The sequence below is a fragment of the Onthophagus taurus genome, chromosome 7 (assembly GCF_036711975.1).
Source record: "Onthophagus taurus isolate NC chromosome 7, IU_Otau_3.0, whole genome shotgun sequence".
Taxonomy (NCBI): domain Eukaryota; kingdom Metazoa; phylum Arthropoda; class Insecta; order Coleoptera; family Scarabaeidae; genus Onthophagus; species Onthophagus taurus.
The window spans coordinates 5556406-5573946 of record NC_091972.1 but is presented as its reverse complement, the minus strand read 5'-3'; the positions used below and the strand labels follow the sequence as shown (position 1 = coordinate 5573946).

General features: G+C 34.0%; 1 protein-coding gene and 1 long non-coding RNA gene across 9 annotated transcripts in view; one reads left to right on the top strand and one right to left on the bottom strand.

Annotated features, from left to right (window-relative positions):
* Positions 1 to 244: 244 nt before the first annotated feature.
* Positions 245 to 3088, bottom strand: LOC139430387 (uncharacterized). Its single transcript, XR_011640869.1, has 3 exons — positions 2789 to 3088; positions 634 to 2717; positions 245 to 582 (listed from the first exon to the last, which is right to left on the bottom strand). It is a non-coding gene; the product is annotated as an uncharacterized lncRNA (long non-coding RNA).
* A 260-nt stretch (positions 3089 to 3348) lies between these two features.
* Positions 3349 to 17541, top strand: part of LOC111429151 (no long nerve cord) — a 128959-nt gene continuing 114766 nt past the window's right edge. For 7 of the 8 annotated variants that reach the window (XM_023064985.2, XM_071197305.1, XM_023064987.2 and 4 more), the window contains exon 1: positions 3349 to 3671. The gene's annotated coding sequence lies outside the window, so the exon portion shown is untranslated. The remainder of the gene's footprint in view (positions 3672 to 17541) is intronic. The other variant, XM_071197304.1, reaches the window with a different exon arrangement.

Sequence of the window (17541 nt, the reverse complement as noted above, 5' to 3'; positions counted from 1 at the left end):
GCCTTTCATTTTTAACCAAATATTTTCTTCCCAGCTCATTGGCTATGAATTAATACATCACGGGTGGTTGGAACCAAAATAGTGGCGGTATCGAAGACCTAAAACTGGTATAACTGCCAAACCCCAAAGCATAATTTGTTAGTTCTTACTCAAAAAACAATTTGTTGGGTTGGGTTGGGTACAAACTGCCCAATCTGCTGAAAATAAAACTTTCTCAGGAGTTATTACAAGTAATACTAGAATATTCCCGGGTTAAGCTGAGCCTTTATTAAAATAATCTTTAAATTGTTACTGCATCTCTGAACTTCTTAATTTGCATATAGGGGTTGTCTTCGGGGTCGTGGTATTTTTCAATTTCTACATTATTCCACCATATGACTCTTTTGGTAGTCGATGTCCCTCTCGTAGATGTGGTTACAAAATGTGTACTCTTACTCAAAAATCAAATTGGTTAGGTTGAGTTGAGTTCGGTTAACTTGGGTTGGCCTTTCATTTTTAACCAAATATTTTCTTCCCAGCTCATTGGCTATGAATTAATACATCACGGGTGGTTGGAACCAAAATAGTGGCGGTATCGAAGACCTAAAACTGGTATAACTGCCAAACCCCAAAGCATAATTTGTTAGTTCTTACTCAAAAAACAATTTGTTGGGTTGGGTTGGGTACAAACTGTCCAATCTGCTGAAAATAAAATTTTCCCAGGAGTTATTACAAGTAATACTAGAATATTCCCGGGTTAAGCTGAGCCTTTATTAAAATAATCTTTAAATTGTTACTGCATCTCTGAACTTCTTAATTTGCATATATTTGCCAATATCTCTCATGAGCTCTTTGTTCTCCAAATTGAGTTTGACCTGTAACTAAAAATACCAAAAATAAGACATTGTTATTGTTAAAAGAAAACTTGAGAGGGTAAAAACTCGCGAAAAATATTTTCCTTAGAGCCAGGTGCAACCACGAGAAATCTTCTGAAAATGTGGAATTCTTCTAATATGAATCTTATAACATCTCTGCTATAATACAAAAGAAAAAGAAGACTAGTCAATGTTGCTGAAATAGTTATGACGTAATAATGCGTTGGCAAAAAGGATATTCATAAAATCAAATTGAGTTAACCTCTTTGTAGCTTTGAGCTGCTAGGTTAAACTGGGTAAAAGTAGCTCCACTTTGTGATGGAGTTTTACTACATATTTATCGATTAGACATAAAAAAACTGTGCCTATCATTTTTAACCAAATATTTTCTTCTTAGCTTATTGGCTATGAATTAATACATCACTTGTGGTTGGAACGAAAATAGTGGTGGTATCGAAGACCTAAAATTGGTGCAATTGCCAGACTCCTGAGCATGATTTGTTAGTCTGTTTGTACTCTTACTCAAAAAACAAGTTGTTGGGTTGGATTGGGTTCGGTTAAGTTGGGTTGGGTGCAATCTGCTCTTATATATTTTGTTGCGACAAAGTTAAAGTAGATTAAATCGAAGCGTTTGTCGAGTTAATTGCGTTTCATTTGATCGTGACTATACATATAGTCTAGGTAACAACATCCCACATCGTTTAATCCCGTTACTTACTAAACCGATTTTAATCCATTGATGATCACCAGGATATTTACCTCTGGATTACTTAACTGGATGATATCTACTTTTAATTGTTTGAAGTTGTCCACAAACTTTATCCTTAACTATGTGTTTCCACCCAGTGCAGAAATTGCCACCTTTATCTCCTTGATCGTCATCATACACTCAAAATTAGAAATATTCTTAACTCTAAGGAGGTAACTTTTGGCCTGATTGATTCTTCCTATTTTAGATATTTCGGTTAATCGTTTCGGTGGTCTCCGGGTTCTTGGTATTTTTCATTTTCTACATTATTCCAGCATATGACTCTTTTGGTAGTCGATGTCCCTCTAGTAGATGTGATTACAAAATTTACTCAAAAAACAATTTGTTGGGTTGGGTTGAATTCGGTTAACTTGGGTTGGCTGCGATCTGCTCGTATATGTTTCGTTTCGAGAAAGTTAAAGTAGATTTAATTAAAGAGTCGGTCGAGTTGTTTGCGTTTAAAATATAGTCTAGGTAACAGCATACCATGTTGCTTAATCGTGTTATTTACTAAATCAATAAATAATATACAATAATCTAGTGTTGAATAATAATTAAAACCAGAGCTAACACCAGAGTTCTAGTTTTAGTTTTACACTAGTACTGTTACTATGTAGAACTAACACTATACCTAAAACTAGAATCATTTGGGTTTAGCCGCACGTCTCTAAAGACGGCTAAACCCGAATGCTTCTAGTTCTAGGTATAGTGTTGGTTCTAGTTTTACACTTGCACTGTCACTAAAACTAACATTAGCCGTTTTAAGAGACGTGCGGCTAAACCCGAAACTTTCTAGTTCTAGGTCTAGTGTTAGTTTTAGTTTTACATCAACATTGTAACTGTGTAAAGTAAGGCTAAACCCGAATGTTTCGAAAATATACAATAATATAGTGGTAATGTTTTTCTATACTCCAGCATATGACTCCTTTAGTAGTAGAAGTCCCTTTAGTAGATGTGATTACAATATATGGGTTTAATTTTCCCTTTCCATCTTCGGACACATAAAGTTCACTTGAAGACCCCTTTTTAAGTCATCCTTTTCTTGCCACCTCTATCCGTACGCTGCGGAATAGCTTAGATTCCAGTATCACAGTTATTATAATTAACACTTGAAGCTACGAAGACATAGGGAAATTGATAATTATTTCAAAGGGTTGAGACTTGTAATATGTTAATCATTACTCACAATTTTGGAACATCAACTTTGAATATTGCCTTTTAAATATTAACTTTGAATATTCCATACAAGCGTTTATTACACAACCATTCTATTTCTGATTATGTGTGCATAATAAAACAAGCTCCCATCACTTAACACATAACCATAAAACATTTTTGAAGGGTACCGACGCGTAACGTTTACCAATAGTGAACTAAGATACGTTGCAAACTAACCGCAAGCGCAAACTTTCTACCGGGCATAGCATCATTTACGATTTATCAATATTTGAACAAATTGTGTTCAATATTTGAAGTAAACGCAATTTTTTTTGATGTTAACTAAACAAGATGTTTATTTGAATTCGAATGAAAACATAATTTGTGTTATAATCTCGTAAATAGTGTAACTTTATAACGTATTTTCAAAAAAAGCTGTTTGGGGTTCGTCAATTTTTGGTTTGGTCGATATCGAGTGGTTCAGGCGTCCCTGGCGATTACTCATCCGCGGTGCCGCGCGCCTTCGACGCCACCACTGCCGACGCCGGTTGTAGTTTCGCATCCCTACGACGAAAACGCCGTCGCCGTAGCGTCTCCAGAGGGCTTCGGCTCGCGCGCTGCTCGTCACTCGTCTCGACGCTCTTGAATCGCGCGCACCTACCGGTTTCGTTCGTAACTATCTCTCGCACATTTCAGCGCGTTTTCCTAAAACATTTCAGGAATAATTCAAACATTGTTGTGGCGTTAAAGATATTAAAAGAAAATCAAAAAAATTAAAATAACCAAATTTCAGTTTTAAAGTGATTTGTGTTCTTTTTTTTTTTTAAATTTACTGAAAGTTTCTTTTTGGATTTAGAAATTTTGAATGGTACGAGTCCACGTGGATTAAACTGTCAGAGTTGATGAGAAGGGTAAGTTTAATTTAAAATGTACTTATCTTATCAATGTTACTCATAAACATGACAAAACATACAAAGAAACAATAACCACAAATTGATAAATTATGATATAAATACTGTTATCAACTTTCTTTTGCGACATAAAATACAAAATTCGAATGGGTTAAATTATTTGATATTGTTGAACTTTAATACATAAATATTTTATGATAAAAAGCTATACATAGATTTATTTTGCAATTTACGTCAATAATGTTATTTCAAAATTTGTATCAACAACACTGCGTCGTTTTATAAATTACGAGAAGATAAATTTTATTATATGGTGGTACTAAAACGCGTTGTGTAGTTATATTAAGTTGCAAAAGTCGTATGATAGAAGTGAGATGGAGATATTAAGAAATACTATAGACATTTTCTCAACGAGTCTCTCAAAGTTTTGATGGTAAACTTCGGCAGTCCCCAATTGCTAAGATACACGAACTTAATCAAACACGGTTTTCGAAGGCGACCGAAAGGGGCTCATTCCGAAGCTGCGATTCGCTGCCCTGAAAACTTTCAATTGGGTTCATTTGCATCCGACCCTTTTGCTGTAAATAAATCGTCGTAGAATAGAAATGGAAACTAATTAACGTAAACGATTAAAAAGTGTATAAATATATAGTTCTGATTATTTTAATACACAAAATAATGATCTCGTATTACCAAAGGAAAACATTATTTAAATAACTCCTATTTATTTAATTCTATATCTTATTTGCGAAATGTAATGGGAGATTCAGTTAGATTATCATTTACTTTATTATATTAGTTTACAGTTAAAGTTTGAACTGGTTGTAATATTTCAAACAGGATTATGTTTTAGCATTTGCCTATTTTACAATTACCGTAGGCTTAATAACTTTTTATTGGGTCTAAAACAAGTTTTTGCGTAGGAATAGGGGTTTGGCTTAAAAGTTACTACATTTTTTTAACAATTTTTAAATTATTTATTAGTTTTGAGTTTTCGTAAACGTAATAAAAAATATATTTCGATTTTAATCTCTTTTAATTATTAAAATAATATTGTACAAATTTGTTTTATAACAATCCAATTTTCGTTGCGAAAGAGCGAAACGTATTTTACAATTGAATCGTCTGACTGAAATTGTTTTACAAATAAAGCTGCAATCAATGTTAATTTTATTACACTTTATTTTATTTCATATTGTATAGTTTTTAAAAGTAATCTGAATTCCTGTCGATAGAAATGGCTTATGCTAAGTATAGACGCACAAATAATGCAGATTTGAAGCATGACTTGTCATTAAAACGCGAATTTTAGATACATTTTGACATTAAAGTAACGCTATAGAATGTTTTTGAAGATATTTATTTTAAATAAAATCTTATGCTTAATTTGTTTCCAATACTGGATTTGCAATCAATTTGACTCTTTGAAAAATGGTTTGAAATTATCACTTAGTTGATGCAACAGATGTTACAGGTTGCGGAATAATCATATCTTGAATTGTTGTTTTTGCAAAAAAATTTTTAGAACGGTTGATATTACAACAAATACTTTTTGATGTAGAATACTTCGTAGAATTCAAAAATGTGTTCAAGATTATAATTCAGTTGGTGTAGCAGATGCTACAGGTTGCATAATGATGATATCTTCAATAATTGCGTTTCGATATATCTTTAAAATGAGAAAGAATCTTTTTTTGTCGTACTAAAATCTGCCATGGTAACTAAACTGGTGGATTCCAATGCTGTATTATTTTTCCCAATCAGCTTTGAAAGTCTTAAATCGCCATGCATCAGATGGCTGCGTAATGAGAGTTGGATTTGGGGCGATACCAACCCAACCCGACGTATATCTTTATAAAAGGTTTTGGAATCACGTTTCTTTATGAAGTAATTTATTTCTGTACTTTTTATATTGTTTCTTCTGTATTTACTATGCGGGATTTCGACAAAACTTAGGGTCTTAGGGCTCTTATACAGTCTTAAACAGCCAAAATGGTGGTATAACATGAGAGACAATTACTTAATGAATGATATTAATTCAATGAAACTAACTCCATCAGGGTAATAAATCAAAATGCATGTTTTTTTAGAACTTTTCTAAATACATTATGTCCTTTGTAAATGTATCAACACTCTAAACCCTCCAAAAGGTGCAGAAGCAATGGGCTCAGCTTGTTTACTCGGAGAAGGAAACTACAATTGAGAGCACCCTCTATTGAAAGCAGAAGTATTAACCTCAAAACAGAAGTTCCTAGGGGTGGAACTGGAACTCCCACATAGTCATGGTGAGGAAAAAAGCCATTATGGCCAACCAGATCTGTCGCAGGCTCCTTGGAAGGAACTGGGGTCTTCAACCATGAATGGCTCATTGGGTTTACGTAGCAATAATCAGACCCATGGTCGCCTATGCCTCACTGGTTTGGTGCCCAAAAACAAATCATGAGACAGCACAACAACACCATTCGTTTAACCTTTATTGATTAACGAAAAGTCTATGATGCTTCATGTCCAAAAATAGTTTTCTTATGTCCATGCAGTTATCATCTTGAAACACCATCTATATTCCGAGGCTGATTACAAAATTTTTTTGCTGGTTTATGTTCTTCCAAATAATGAGGAGTAGGCCCAATGCTTCAACTCTCAACCTTGATGATCAGGTAGTCTTTGATTAAGGTTTCCTTTTTCATGGCTTCGATTCTTTTTCAATTTCCAATCTGACTTGTTATTTGAATTAAAATATTTTATAGTCATTATTCCCAAAATAAGTTGCTGGTGGATTTGGATTTGAAAATAATTTGATTCTCCATCACTTTAACATTGACCTATGAAACCAGGTCTTTACTGCATCCAAAAACTCATTAAGGGGCGTATACAACACCAATGGATAAACATCGAGAATGATGAAACTATACTGAGCGAAATGTCTTCATAACTGAGTTAATGTCTCTCTTAAAAATTATCTGTTAAAAGTCTGTATTTAAAGAGTGAAAAAGATTGTTTTAAAAAACAAAAACAACATAACAAACCTTGTTATGGACACTAATTACATTTTGATTATACCATAGTAAACCCTTCATTCAGTAATAATTACATGTTAAACCTTACACAGTCTAATAAAGTAGAGCGTTTATTGATCTTTCAATAATACCCGCTAACACGGCAATAATAATAAATTCAATTATTTAAATTGTTAATCAATCTAATATCGAATATATTATAGTTAACAAGAGGATTTGTGAAAATTAATTTTATTAATTTCTTTAATGAAAGAAATTGTTGTTTATAATTAATAAAACTTTTCAGTTAAGATTTTCAAATTTAAATTTTCTCAATTAAATACTCATCAAAGTACCTAACTCAACTACGAACTAATAAGAAACTAACAATTTCCACCAAAATAGAATTTGAGTGGCGTTAATAGAAATTTCGAACCGGATTACTACAAGTCAATTTTCGCGTTCTCAAGGAACTTAGAAGGTAACTCCTTAATTGTTGTGTCTCGCGTTATTTTCGTAGCAATTAAGAATTGAATTAATTAATAGCGCCCGAACGACGACGACGACGACGACATCGATGGAGTTGAGGACTGTTTTCCCCAAGGCTTTTATAAGGAATTAACGCTTTCTTATCAAGATTATCGTTTTGCAATTAAAAGTTTTGTGCTTTTGTCGGTCGTCCGTTTGTTTTTGGTATCCTTCCGACGTAATCATTCGTTGCAGTGTTTACTTACCTTTTAAATAAAACCAGAACGAGATGGGAAAAAGTTTGTTATTGTTTTTTATTTACAGGAACGTGGTATTGTTTAACTTTGATAGTATTGGAATCAATCCGAATACAAAACCTAACCAATGGAATAAAATAGCGATGCGTGTTGTTTTTTTTAATTTTTATTTTCAATTCAATTTTTTTTATTTATTTACTTATTGTTGAGGTGATTGTTTTTATAAATTCGCAATAAAAAATGTGCTGAGTTATTAAAAAAATGCGATTGAAATATATTTCAAGCAATTTCTTCTATTAATTTTTTCGTTTCAAAAACTCTAGTTTATTGTTATACCCAATTCCCATTTTTTATAGGAAAAAATTTGTGTTCGCCGCTACAAATACAGCTAAAACACACACCTGAATCGTCAATTAACGATGAAACATGTCGCCGATGTAATTGATAGCCCGAAAATGAACACAACACACAGCAGGGTATTCCTGTCAAAAAAAAAATGGGAAAAAATGATGGTTAAATTCCAAAACGCGATTTTTTAAATCGCCATTCCCGTTGTATAACACACGCGTGTGTGTGGGTGTGTTTCGATTTTTTTATTTTACTGCATTCTGTGTAATTCAATTCCAATTGTATGTAGGAACGGTTCGACAGTGTCCGCGTCAATTAATCTACACGTGGTCGTTTTGGAATGCCCATTTTTTGTTTAATTTATTCTCTTCCGAAACACCGTCGGATGCAAATGAATTCAATCGAAACTTTCAGTTCTGAAATGAATTACTGGGAGGTAAAATTAAATCGTAACGAAAACTGAGATGAGATAAGTTTTGACACGAACCGAACAATTTATATTTTAATTATATATACGAGATGTATTTAGAATGATTCATTAAAAATATCCTCACCTTTAGCATAATATTTTTCATCCCTGTTATCCTTGTTTGTCAAGCCTTATGTTTCGACTCTATTCTGTAGATGAGGAGAACCTCTAGTCAAGACAGAATATTCTATTCAATTTCCTCTCATCCAATTTTTCCACATGTTCCTTCTACTTTTTCTTTCTTACTTTTGCTCATTTTACTACATCCTGTATGTTACTTCTTTCTCTGACAGAGGTGTTATATTTCCATAGAAACCATGTTGCTTGTTCTCAGTCTAATGTTAGTTCTAGTGACACTGGTAGGTAGCTCTAGTTAACATAAGATATCGCTATGTTGTATATAACTCGCCTGAAACTAAATGAAAATAAAACAGAATCAATTGTCATTGATATGAAATCAAACTTACCCGCGGTGAAATTCTTGGGTTTATCTCTTGATCCCAAGTTAACATGGAATCCACATATTGATATTATAAGTAAAAAATTAACGTCAGCAATTTTTACAATTAGACGTCTCAGCAAAGTTGCATCTCATGAAGTGGCCAAAATAGCTTATTTTGCAAATTCTCATGCCATTGCAACATAATATGATTGTTTGGGGTCATTCACCTGGCTTAAGAAGAATTTTTGGTTTGCAGAAGAAGGCAGTGCGAGCTTTATGCAATCTTAAAACTACTGATAGCTGTAAAGATGTATTTAAAACAGAATGTATACTTACCGTACCAAGTGCATACATTTTGGCTACCTTGATGTATGTTTATGACAATAGAAGTAAATTTAATGCGAATGCAAACTTTCACACACACGACACAAGAGGCAAAAATGAACTGAGATTACCGTTACATAGGATAGAACCAATTAAAAGATATGCTGATTTCTGGGGAGTTAAATTTTTCAACAAGTTACCAGAAGAAATCAAAACTATGGAACGAGGACACTTCAAAAAAAGTGTGAAGTCAAATCTGGTCAAGAAAGCCTACTATATATGGTCTGATTATATGCAGGATCAATTTGTGAAGTAACAAAGTTAATTTGTTTTATTACTATATTTACTATACCTATATACATATTTATTTTGTATTTGCTATTGACTTTTCACTGTAATACTGTATTACTTACGTGAATAAACATTATTATTATTATATTTTTATTGATCTAAAACTAGAACTAACACTAAACCTAGAACTAGAAACATTCGGTTCGATACTTTCTAGTTCTAGGTCTAGTATTAGTTCTAGTTTTACACTAGCGCTATCGCTAGAACTAAGACAAGACCTAAAACTAGAATCATTCGGGTTTAGCCGTCTTAAGAGACGCACGGCTAAACCCGATACTTTCTAGTTCTAGGTCTAGTGTTAGTTTTAGTTTTACACTAGCATTATCACTAGAACTAACACTAGAATCATTCGGATTTAGCCGTCTTGAGAGACGTGCGACTAAACCCGAATGATTCTAGTTCTTGTGTTAGTTCTGGTGATAGTGCTAGTGTAAAACTAGAACTAACACTAGATCGAGAACTAGAAACATTCGGGTTTAGCCGCACGTCTCTCAAGACGGCTAAACCCGAATGATTCTAGTTCTCGGTCTTGTGGTAGTTCTAGTGATTGTACTAATGTAAAACTAGAACTAACACTAGACCGAAAACTAGAAACATTCGGGTTTAGCCGTTTTGAAAAACGTGCGGCTAAACCAGGATGATTCTAATCTTAGGTCTTGTCTTAGTTCTAGCGATAGCGCTAGTGTAAAACTAGAACTAACACTAGACTAGAGTCTGAAGACGGACGGCTAAACCCGATACTTTGTAGTTCTAGGCCTAGTGTTAGTTCTAGTTTTAGATCAATAAAAATATGCAAAATAGCGATATCTTATGTTAACTACCGCTACCTACCACTGTCACTAGAACTAACATTAGACCTAGAACAAGAAACATGGTTTCTATGGAAATATATTTTTGTATATTGCATTTTAAGTGAAATTCACTGTATAGTGACCCTTGACAGCCTGCTACTTGTGTCGCTCTCGTAACTTGTGCTTCCTTACATACATCTCGATAGCTTGTAGTTTCTACACTTAGATATTTAACATGCATACCTTGTTCCATTAGGTATAGAGTCTTCAACTTGTAGTTTGCAGCGTCTTGGCTCTTTGGACATTACCATACATTTTGTTTTCTCCGTTGATATTTTCATATTGTATTGCTTAGCTGCTATGTTGAAGTGATACACTAGTCCTTGCAGGTCATCTTCGTTACTGGCAATAAAACTGTTTATTAAGGAAACTTAAAACTTAGTGTAAGATAAGCTCAAACATTCTATATCGCCTAAAAGTTTCATTACTCAATTCCAAACCGTTTTGGAGAAAAAAATGTTTCCTTCACTTCATATCCAAAGAACTTTACATCCAAATTTAAACGGGCGATTTAAAAACACTTTTCATTTCAACCTGGGATGCTAAAACTTGGCATAACCTAACCTGAAACAATTTCTTATAACCTCAAAATAGTTTTATTTTTTTAAAAGATATTGGAATCGTTCTATTTCAAATAAAATCCTATCATTATGAAACTGTTTGGGTAACTTTAAAGGTGGATGGCCTCTGAATCATTTGATGTGTTAAGATTTTAAGGATGATTCACTTTACATCGTTACTTTATTCCTGCCTTTTAGTGAAACACTAACCAAAAAATAACAAACAGAAAACCGAGATTAAAGATTAATGATTTACTTTATATGTTCACTCTATTTTTATCTATTTTGGTATCCACAGTTTAGTCTGGAACGTAAATTTACATTCACCATCAAAAGAAATAAAACCATCATTATTATTCGATTAGATTAATATTTAAAATTTCCACAACGTTCCATCGACAATATACACTTAATCGCTTTTGTGCATACCTCGACAGAATAAAAGCGTCATAACGAGAATATAATGTCTTTGGAGTCGTCATCGTCGAAGGATCGTCGTCTACGTTGAAGAAAGAACGGGTGTCACAAGTTGATGCGAACCTAAGGTATCGTCGCTCGTCGTGTCGTAATGCGCGTTTAAATATTTACCACTCTATTATTTCGCGATTTAAAATTTACGGGCTGCTTCTCGGTAGCGGCACGGACCGGCAATTCGCTTCGAGACGTTCCGGATGTGGCCCTCTGATTTACGGCTGTGCCACCTCGGTTTATGCCCTCTCATTAAATTTAGAACGATAGAACTACACCCAGCGCAAACGATTTATTTTGATAGATCATTATGGTTATCTAACAGAAAATGAAACATCTTATAAAATTCGTAAATCAAACACTACTAGCGTTATTACTTATCAAATTTTTCACCCCTTTCCGAATTCATTATCATAAAGTAACCGTAATTTTGCATGGTGATGAGGTGGAATGAAAGATAGAAAGATCGGCAGAAAGTGGCGTGAAGACAATTTCCTTGGGCGTGCATGCTAATTTATTCGTATCTATATGCAAACGATCATATCCAATGTCTCGTTTACGACCGACCCTAACCTCCGACAAATTTATTCGTTTTCGTTGACGACTTAAACTTGTGTTTTTGTTCTCGAAATGAAATCTTTCCCCAAACGTTATTTCAACGTAAGTAATACTTAGTTATTTGAAACAGAATATTCCGGAACCTTTATTGGTGTGTAAACGTCGTTTATAGGTGCTTAGGTATACCTACGTATATGGTAACGGAGATTTTAGATAAGGTTCTCGTTTATTTCCTTACCACAAACACTGTTTTACTGGTAACTATCGAATATTAAGCACGATGTTGTTTTTAAAACCCACCATTTAGATCTTCGTATCATTTAATTCGGTTTAATAATAGTACAAATCTTTGAAAAGCCATAATAGTTTTATTAGAATTGAAGATGCGTGGTGGTATGCATCTGTTTATTGGTTTTCTGGGAATTCATCGCGGAAATTATTATGCCTCCGAAGTAATTAATGAAAGGAATTTCTATCTGTGCAATTTCGTTTTGTTTACACTACGAAGCATTCACACAGGTTCCTTTAACAATATTAGAGTTAAGAGTGGTTGCTGAAGCTGTTAGCGATGTGAAGCGGTTTCGTGTATGTACATAGGTACGTGTGTTTGTACCGGGAATACGTAACTGTTTTAGAATCCTTTGCCAAATGACGTCGACGACCTCAAAACTAGTTAATTAGAGTAATTTGTTGAAGATCTAACGTTTACTTAACTAATTTAAATGGTGTATATTTTATGTTTAAGTTAAGGATTTTATTTTGACGATAAAAGCTTTCTGGTTTATCGCATATTAAATCATTGGGAGGAACGCTACCTACAGCGTTGATAACGCATGGTGTTAAATCAGTGTCAATACGTGGCTATTTCAGCTTGGGACTATAAATACCCATCATGCCCAAGTTCAATAAAACCCAATAATGACCTAACAAGCCCCCAGCGATGTCAATCAACTCAATCAATCAATGCAGCACGTGCTCCATTGTTTATGCTACGACCACGAACACCCTAAATTAAAAACCAAAAACTCTTCTTTTTGTAACATTCATTCGTTTTCGTTTTGAAATTAGCACTTAGACAAAACTGACTCGTTTTGTGTAGGGGTTAAATTGATTCACCTCGTTCGTTCGTCGAGGGGCAAAGTTGTCACACACGAACTGTGCTGCGGAACACAGTTTCTGTTTATTTCGTGTGTTTGTTAGCGACCTGTGTAGCCACTGTATTTAACTTTCCGAATTTATAACGGGACGATGAAAACGTTGTTTGGCGCAGTGCGCGAGTTTTAAAATTATTGCGAGCAGATTATATAGTTCCATTTCCTATTATTGTACCCGGTCGCGCGCTGAAATACGGTTTGTTTTTAAGATAGCGGTAATTAGTTTTTAACAAAACGCACAAAACCTACCACCTCCACCTAGCGCTCGGTTTATAGACTTAAAATGGAATATTTCAGATTCCGAGCTTTTCCCGCAGGAAGCTTCGTTTTGGTATTAAAAACGTAATTAGCTACTTCCCACGTTCTTTCAGCGGTATTTATTAGTGGTGGGATAAAATTTTTAAATTAATTTAGAATTTTAAAATCAACTTTAAATTTTTATTTGTTTTAGGTTTTTAACGTAATGTTTTAAATAGATTTATTTAACGTTTTGGTACTGACATGTAATTTGTCAGATTTTTGAATCGCAAATTATTTAAAATTAAATCAATTAATTCCCCATATCGGTAAATTTCTACAAGTCTAGATTGCGATTCATGCATCCCACCTAACTCAAATGTCAACCTAATTCCATCCCGGCCTGACTAAGTATTTCCAAAATATGAACCTAAGTCTTACACTACTTTAGCTGGTCCTCCATGTCATCAATAATTTTCATAAGATTGAGTTAAGCTTCATCTCTCCTCTCCAACTCGATTCCACACTTGCTCAAACTTTATGTTTCTAAAATGCAATCCTAAGCCGAACTTGTTATCAGGATTTTAGACTGTTAATGAGATGACCGAGATTTTTAGTTCACTGGTCGTCTAGACAAGTTTAGACTTGTCGAACGTCTCTTTTAGTCAGTTAGGCACAGCCAAGCATTTGAGAACGACGCTAGTTGACAAACCCTGGTTTTTCTCGATACCTCTGTGAATTTTTATTTATTTTTCCTTGTGTAAATTATTGATTTGTTTTTACAATGACTGACAAAGTGGTGTAGAGTGGGAAGAAAGGTGGAAAACCGGCATCTGGGAACAGCAAGAGACCAAAGGCATCTCGAAGAAGACCATTGAATCGCCATGAGTTAGAACAGTGGTTCCCAAAGTGGTTCCTACGGACCACTTGGGGTCCCTGTAAGTTCTCAGGGGGTCCGTAGCAAAATAAAATTAATTCGGGGGTTCATAGCTAGCGTTGGGGGGTCCGCAAAAAGTAAGAACAGTAGTCAGTTGTTGTAGTATATGTAAGTCTGTGAAGTGTATTAAGAACTAAATTTGTAAGATAATATAGCGTATGTAAGATTTGTAAAGGACAAAAAAATATTTCAAGAATTATGATTTGTGAAATGTTTGGAAACTGATACAAAAGATGAAATTATATTTAAGGAATTAAATATTTTTTTGAAGCAAAAGCTATTCCTTTGTGTAATATCATCTGCTTTGCTACTGATGGTCCTCCGGCAATGGTAGGACGCCATCGAGGTTTTCTGGCATATTTAAAACAAGCAGTACCGAATGTATTAACAGTATATTGTGTCATTCATCGACAATATTTAGTAGCAAAAAATCTTACATCGTTCACTAAATTATATGATTAGAGCAGTTAATAAAATCAAAAAGAATGCCTTAAATGACAGATTATTTGCTCAACTTTGCCTGGAGAATGATGAAGGTTACAATCGTTTGCTACTGAACACAGAAGTACGTTGGTTGTCTAGAAGTGCATGTTTGAATAGATTTTACTCACTTTTTGATTAGAATTCTTTGAAACTGAAGACAATGATCTAAGTCGCAGATCAATTTATTTCATTCAAGAAATGATATGTTTGCCAAATTTAACGGAATCAATTTGAAGCTGCAAGGCAATCGGTTGAATTAAATAAAAACAAAAAGTGTAATATCTGCATTCGTAAAAAAACTTTTTTTTATAAAGAAAGGTTGGGAAGAGGAGAATTCTCTTAATTTCCAAAACCTTTTTAGTTACAAAATCGTGATGTTGATTTGCTTGTATATTGTCAGCACTTGGGGGCACTTCACTTAGATTTCAAAAAAAGATTTGAAGACATTCTTCATTTGGTTATTACCGATTGGGTGTTGGACCCTTTTACATACAAATTAACTAGCTCTGTGTTTATTCATTAGCAACTTATCGAGCTAAGTACAAACGAAGAATTAAAACCAATGTTTGTTGACGTATATGAAAAATGTTGGTTACAAAAACAGATACCAACTTTATATCCCGAAGTATAGGACATTGCTGAAAAGTTTTTAATAGCTTTTTCGTCTTCGTAGTTAATGGAACGTAGATTTAGTGCGGTTATGAAGCTGATTACGAAAAAAAAGAAACCGACTTGATGTTAGTGCTCGTACTGACTTGCGGTTATTGCTTACAAATATAGAGCCAAACATAAACAATTTGATCACAACTCATCAGGCGGACCCATTACATTAAAAAACGTTATCTTTAAAACAGGAATATGTTTTTTTAAATATCAAAATGTTTTTATATGTATTTATTTTACGTCACAAGTCAGTGACAGGTCATCAATTTTCTAGCCAGCTCACTTTTTACGACCACTGCATTCCGGTAAAAACAGTTTTAGTAGCACGGCACTGACTATCATAAACTTTATTGCAGTATTTTCGGCTATTTCGAATGTTTAAATCAACTAATTCCCCACATCGGCAATAATTGCTACAAGTCTAGGTTGAGATTTATGCATCTTACCTAACTTAAATCCATACTCATTAAAACTAAGTCTAAATAAACCCAACCTAATTAATAATTATCACACTCAAATCCCATGTCAACCTAATTCTTTCCCGGCCTGACTAAGTATTTCCAAAATATGAACTGTCTTACACTACTTAAGCTAGTCTTCTATCTCATCAATAATTTACACATGATTGAGTTGGGTTTCATCTTTCCTTTCCAACTCGATTCCACACTTGCTCAAACTTTATGTTTCTAAAATGCAATTCTAAGCCGGATTTGTTTTCAGGATTTTAGGCTGTTCTGCCTAAACTGCACCCAATTAATTTTCAGCCTAATTTCTAATTTCGCGGCCGAAGAAAATGTTTCTAAAAACATTTCTTAAGTTTTTCTAGTAGAGTTTATGAAGTTAGGAGGGGCTTCTGGTTTATTTTTTCTGATGGTACCGACAAGCGTAATTCTTCTCTTCATATGATTAGCAGCAAGCGGATAACTCGTGAACCAGTTAAATGTTAAATTTCTTCCGGTTCCACAAATAGTTTCAATCAACCTCATGTACCTAATGTTAACCTAATCTATACCAACCTAACTCATCTCTATTACGGCACATTACCATGTCAAATGGTTTATTTGACAAGGTGTATACATCGTTTGATTGAGTGCTATCTATAGTGTTATGGTTATAGTAAGAATGTTGAAAAGTCGAAATCACACCAAAATATCGTTCGTGTACTTCCCCAGCTGGTGCTGTTCGTATTTTGTAGTTTTAACATTAAATCATCAGAACCATTCCGGTTTCTTTCTTATTTATGTTCTCACAATCCAAAACGCCTTTATTTTTTCATTGGACGTCTTGTAGCTTGATCTGAAACACTACCCAACCCAAGCCACACTTAATCCAACTTGCCATAACATAACTTCATAACACCATTTCTAGCTAAACTCCAAAATCCCATTTGATCCCATCAATCATATTGAATAAATTTTTAACCTAATCCATACCAACCTAACTCACCTTTATCATGACTTGGCTATATTTTTATAAATAACTAAAAAATGTGAATCTAAGCTATGATAGAGATGAGTTAGGTTGGTATAGATTATCTTAGGAATTTAGATTAGGCATTATTGATTGATGGGATCGAATGGGATTTTGGAACTTAGCTAGAAATGGTGTTATGAAGTTACGTTATGGCAAGTTGATTTAGGTGTAGCTTGGGTTGGCTCGTGTTGTAAATACAACTTTTTTACGTGCCATAACTCCTTCAATCTCCTATGGCCGGACTTTACAGTCCTCACTAAAATTAGTAACCCAAAACGCTTTTATTTCTTCATTGGATGTCTTGTAGGCTGATCTGAAACACGACTTAATCTAACTTGCCATAACGTAACTTGATAACACCATTTCTAGCTAAGCTCCAAAATCCCATTCGAAATGCGCGTTTTTGTACTAGAAATAACCAAAAAAAAATATATAATTTTCTTGAAAGTTTAATTTTATGTTATATAATAGAATTCGTTTTAAACAACTTTAAAAGTATTAAATTTTCGTTACTTTAGCGCTATGTTTTTTCATATGTTTTGTAATAAAACAAAACAGTCAGATTTTAATCAACGAAATTAAACCTCCATTGCAATGAATTAACTAGTCAAGAGCTCTCGTCGTTTGCGTTGGTTGGTCGAAAAGCTCTACTATAAAAACGTGCATTTCGTATCAATTCCATTAGGTAGAATCCGTTTAGGTATCTACATGGCATTTTATTTGCAGTGTCACCTTTCAAATGGAACCGCCGATTTTTTTTCATCTTCTCACGCGTGCTTACAAAAAAAAATCCCATCAACTAATGGACTACCCTCTGTTCTACATAAACCA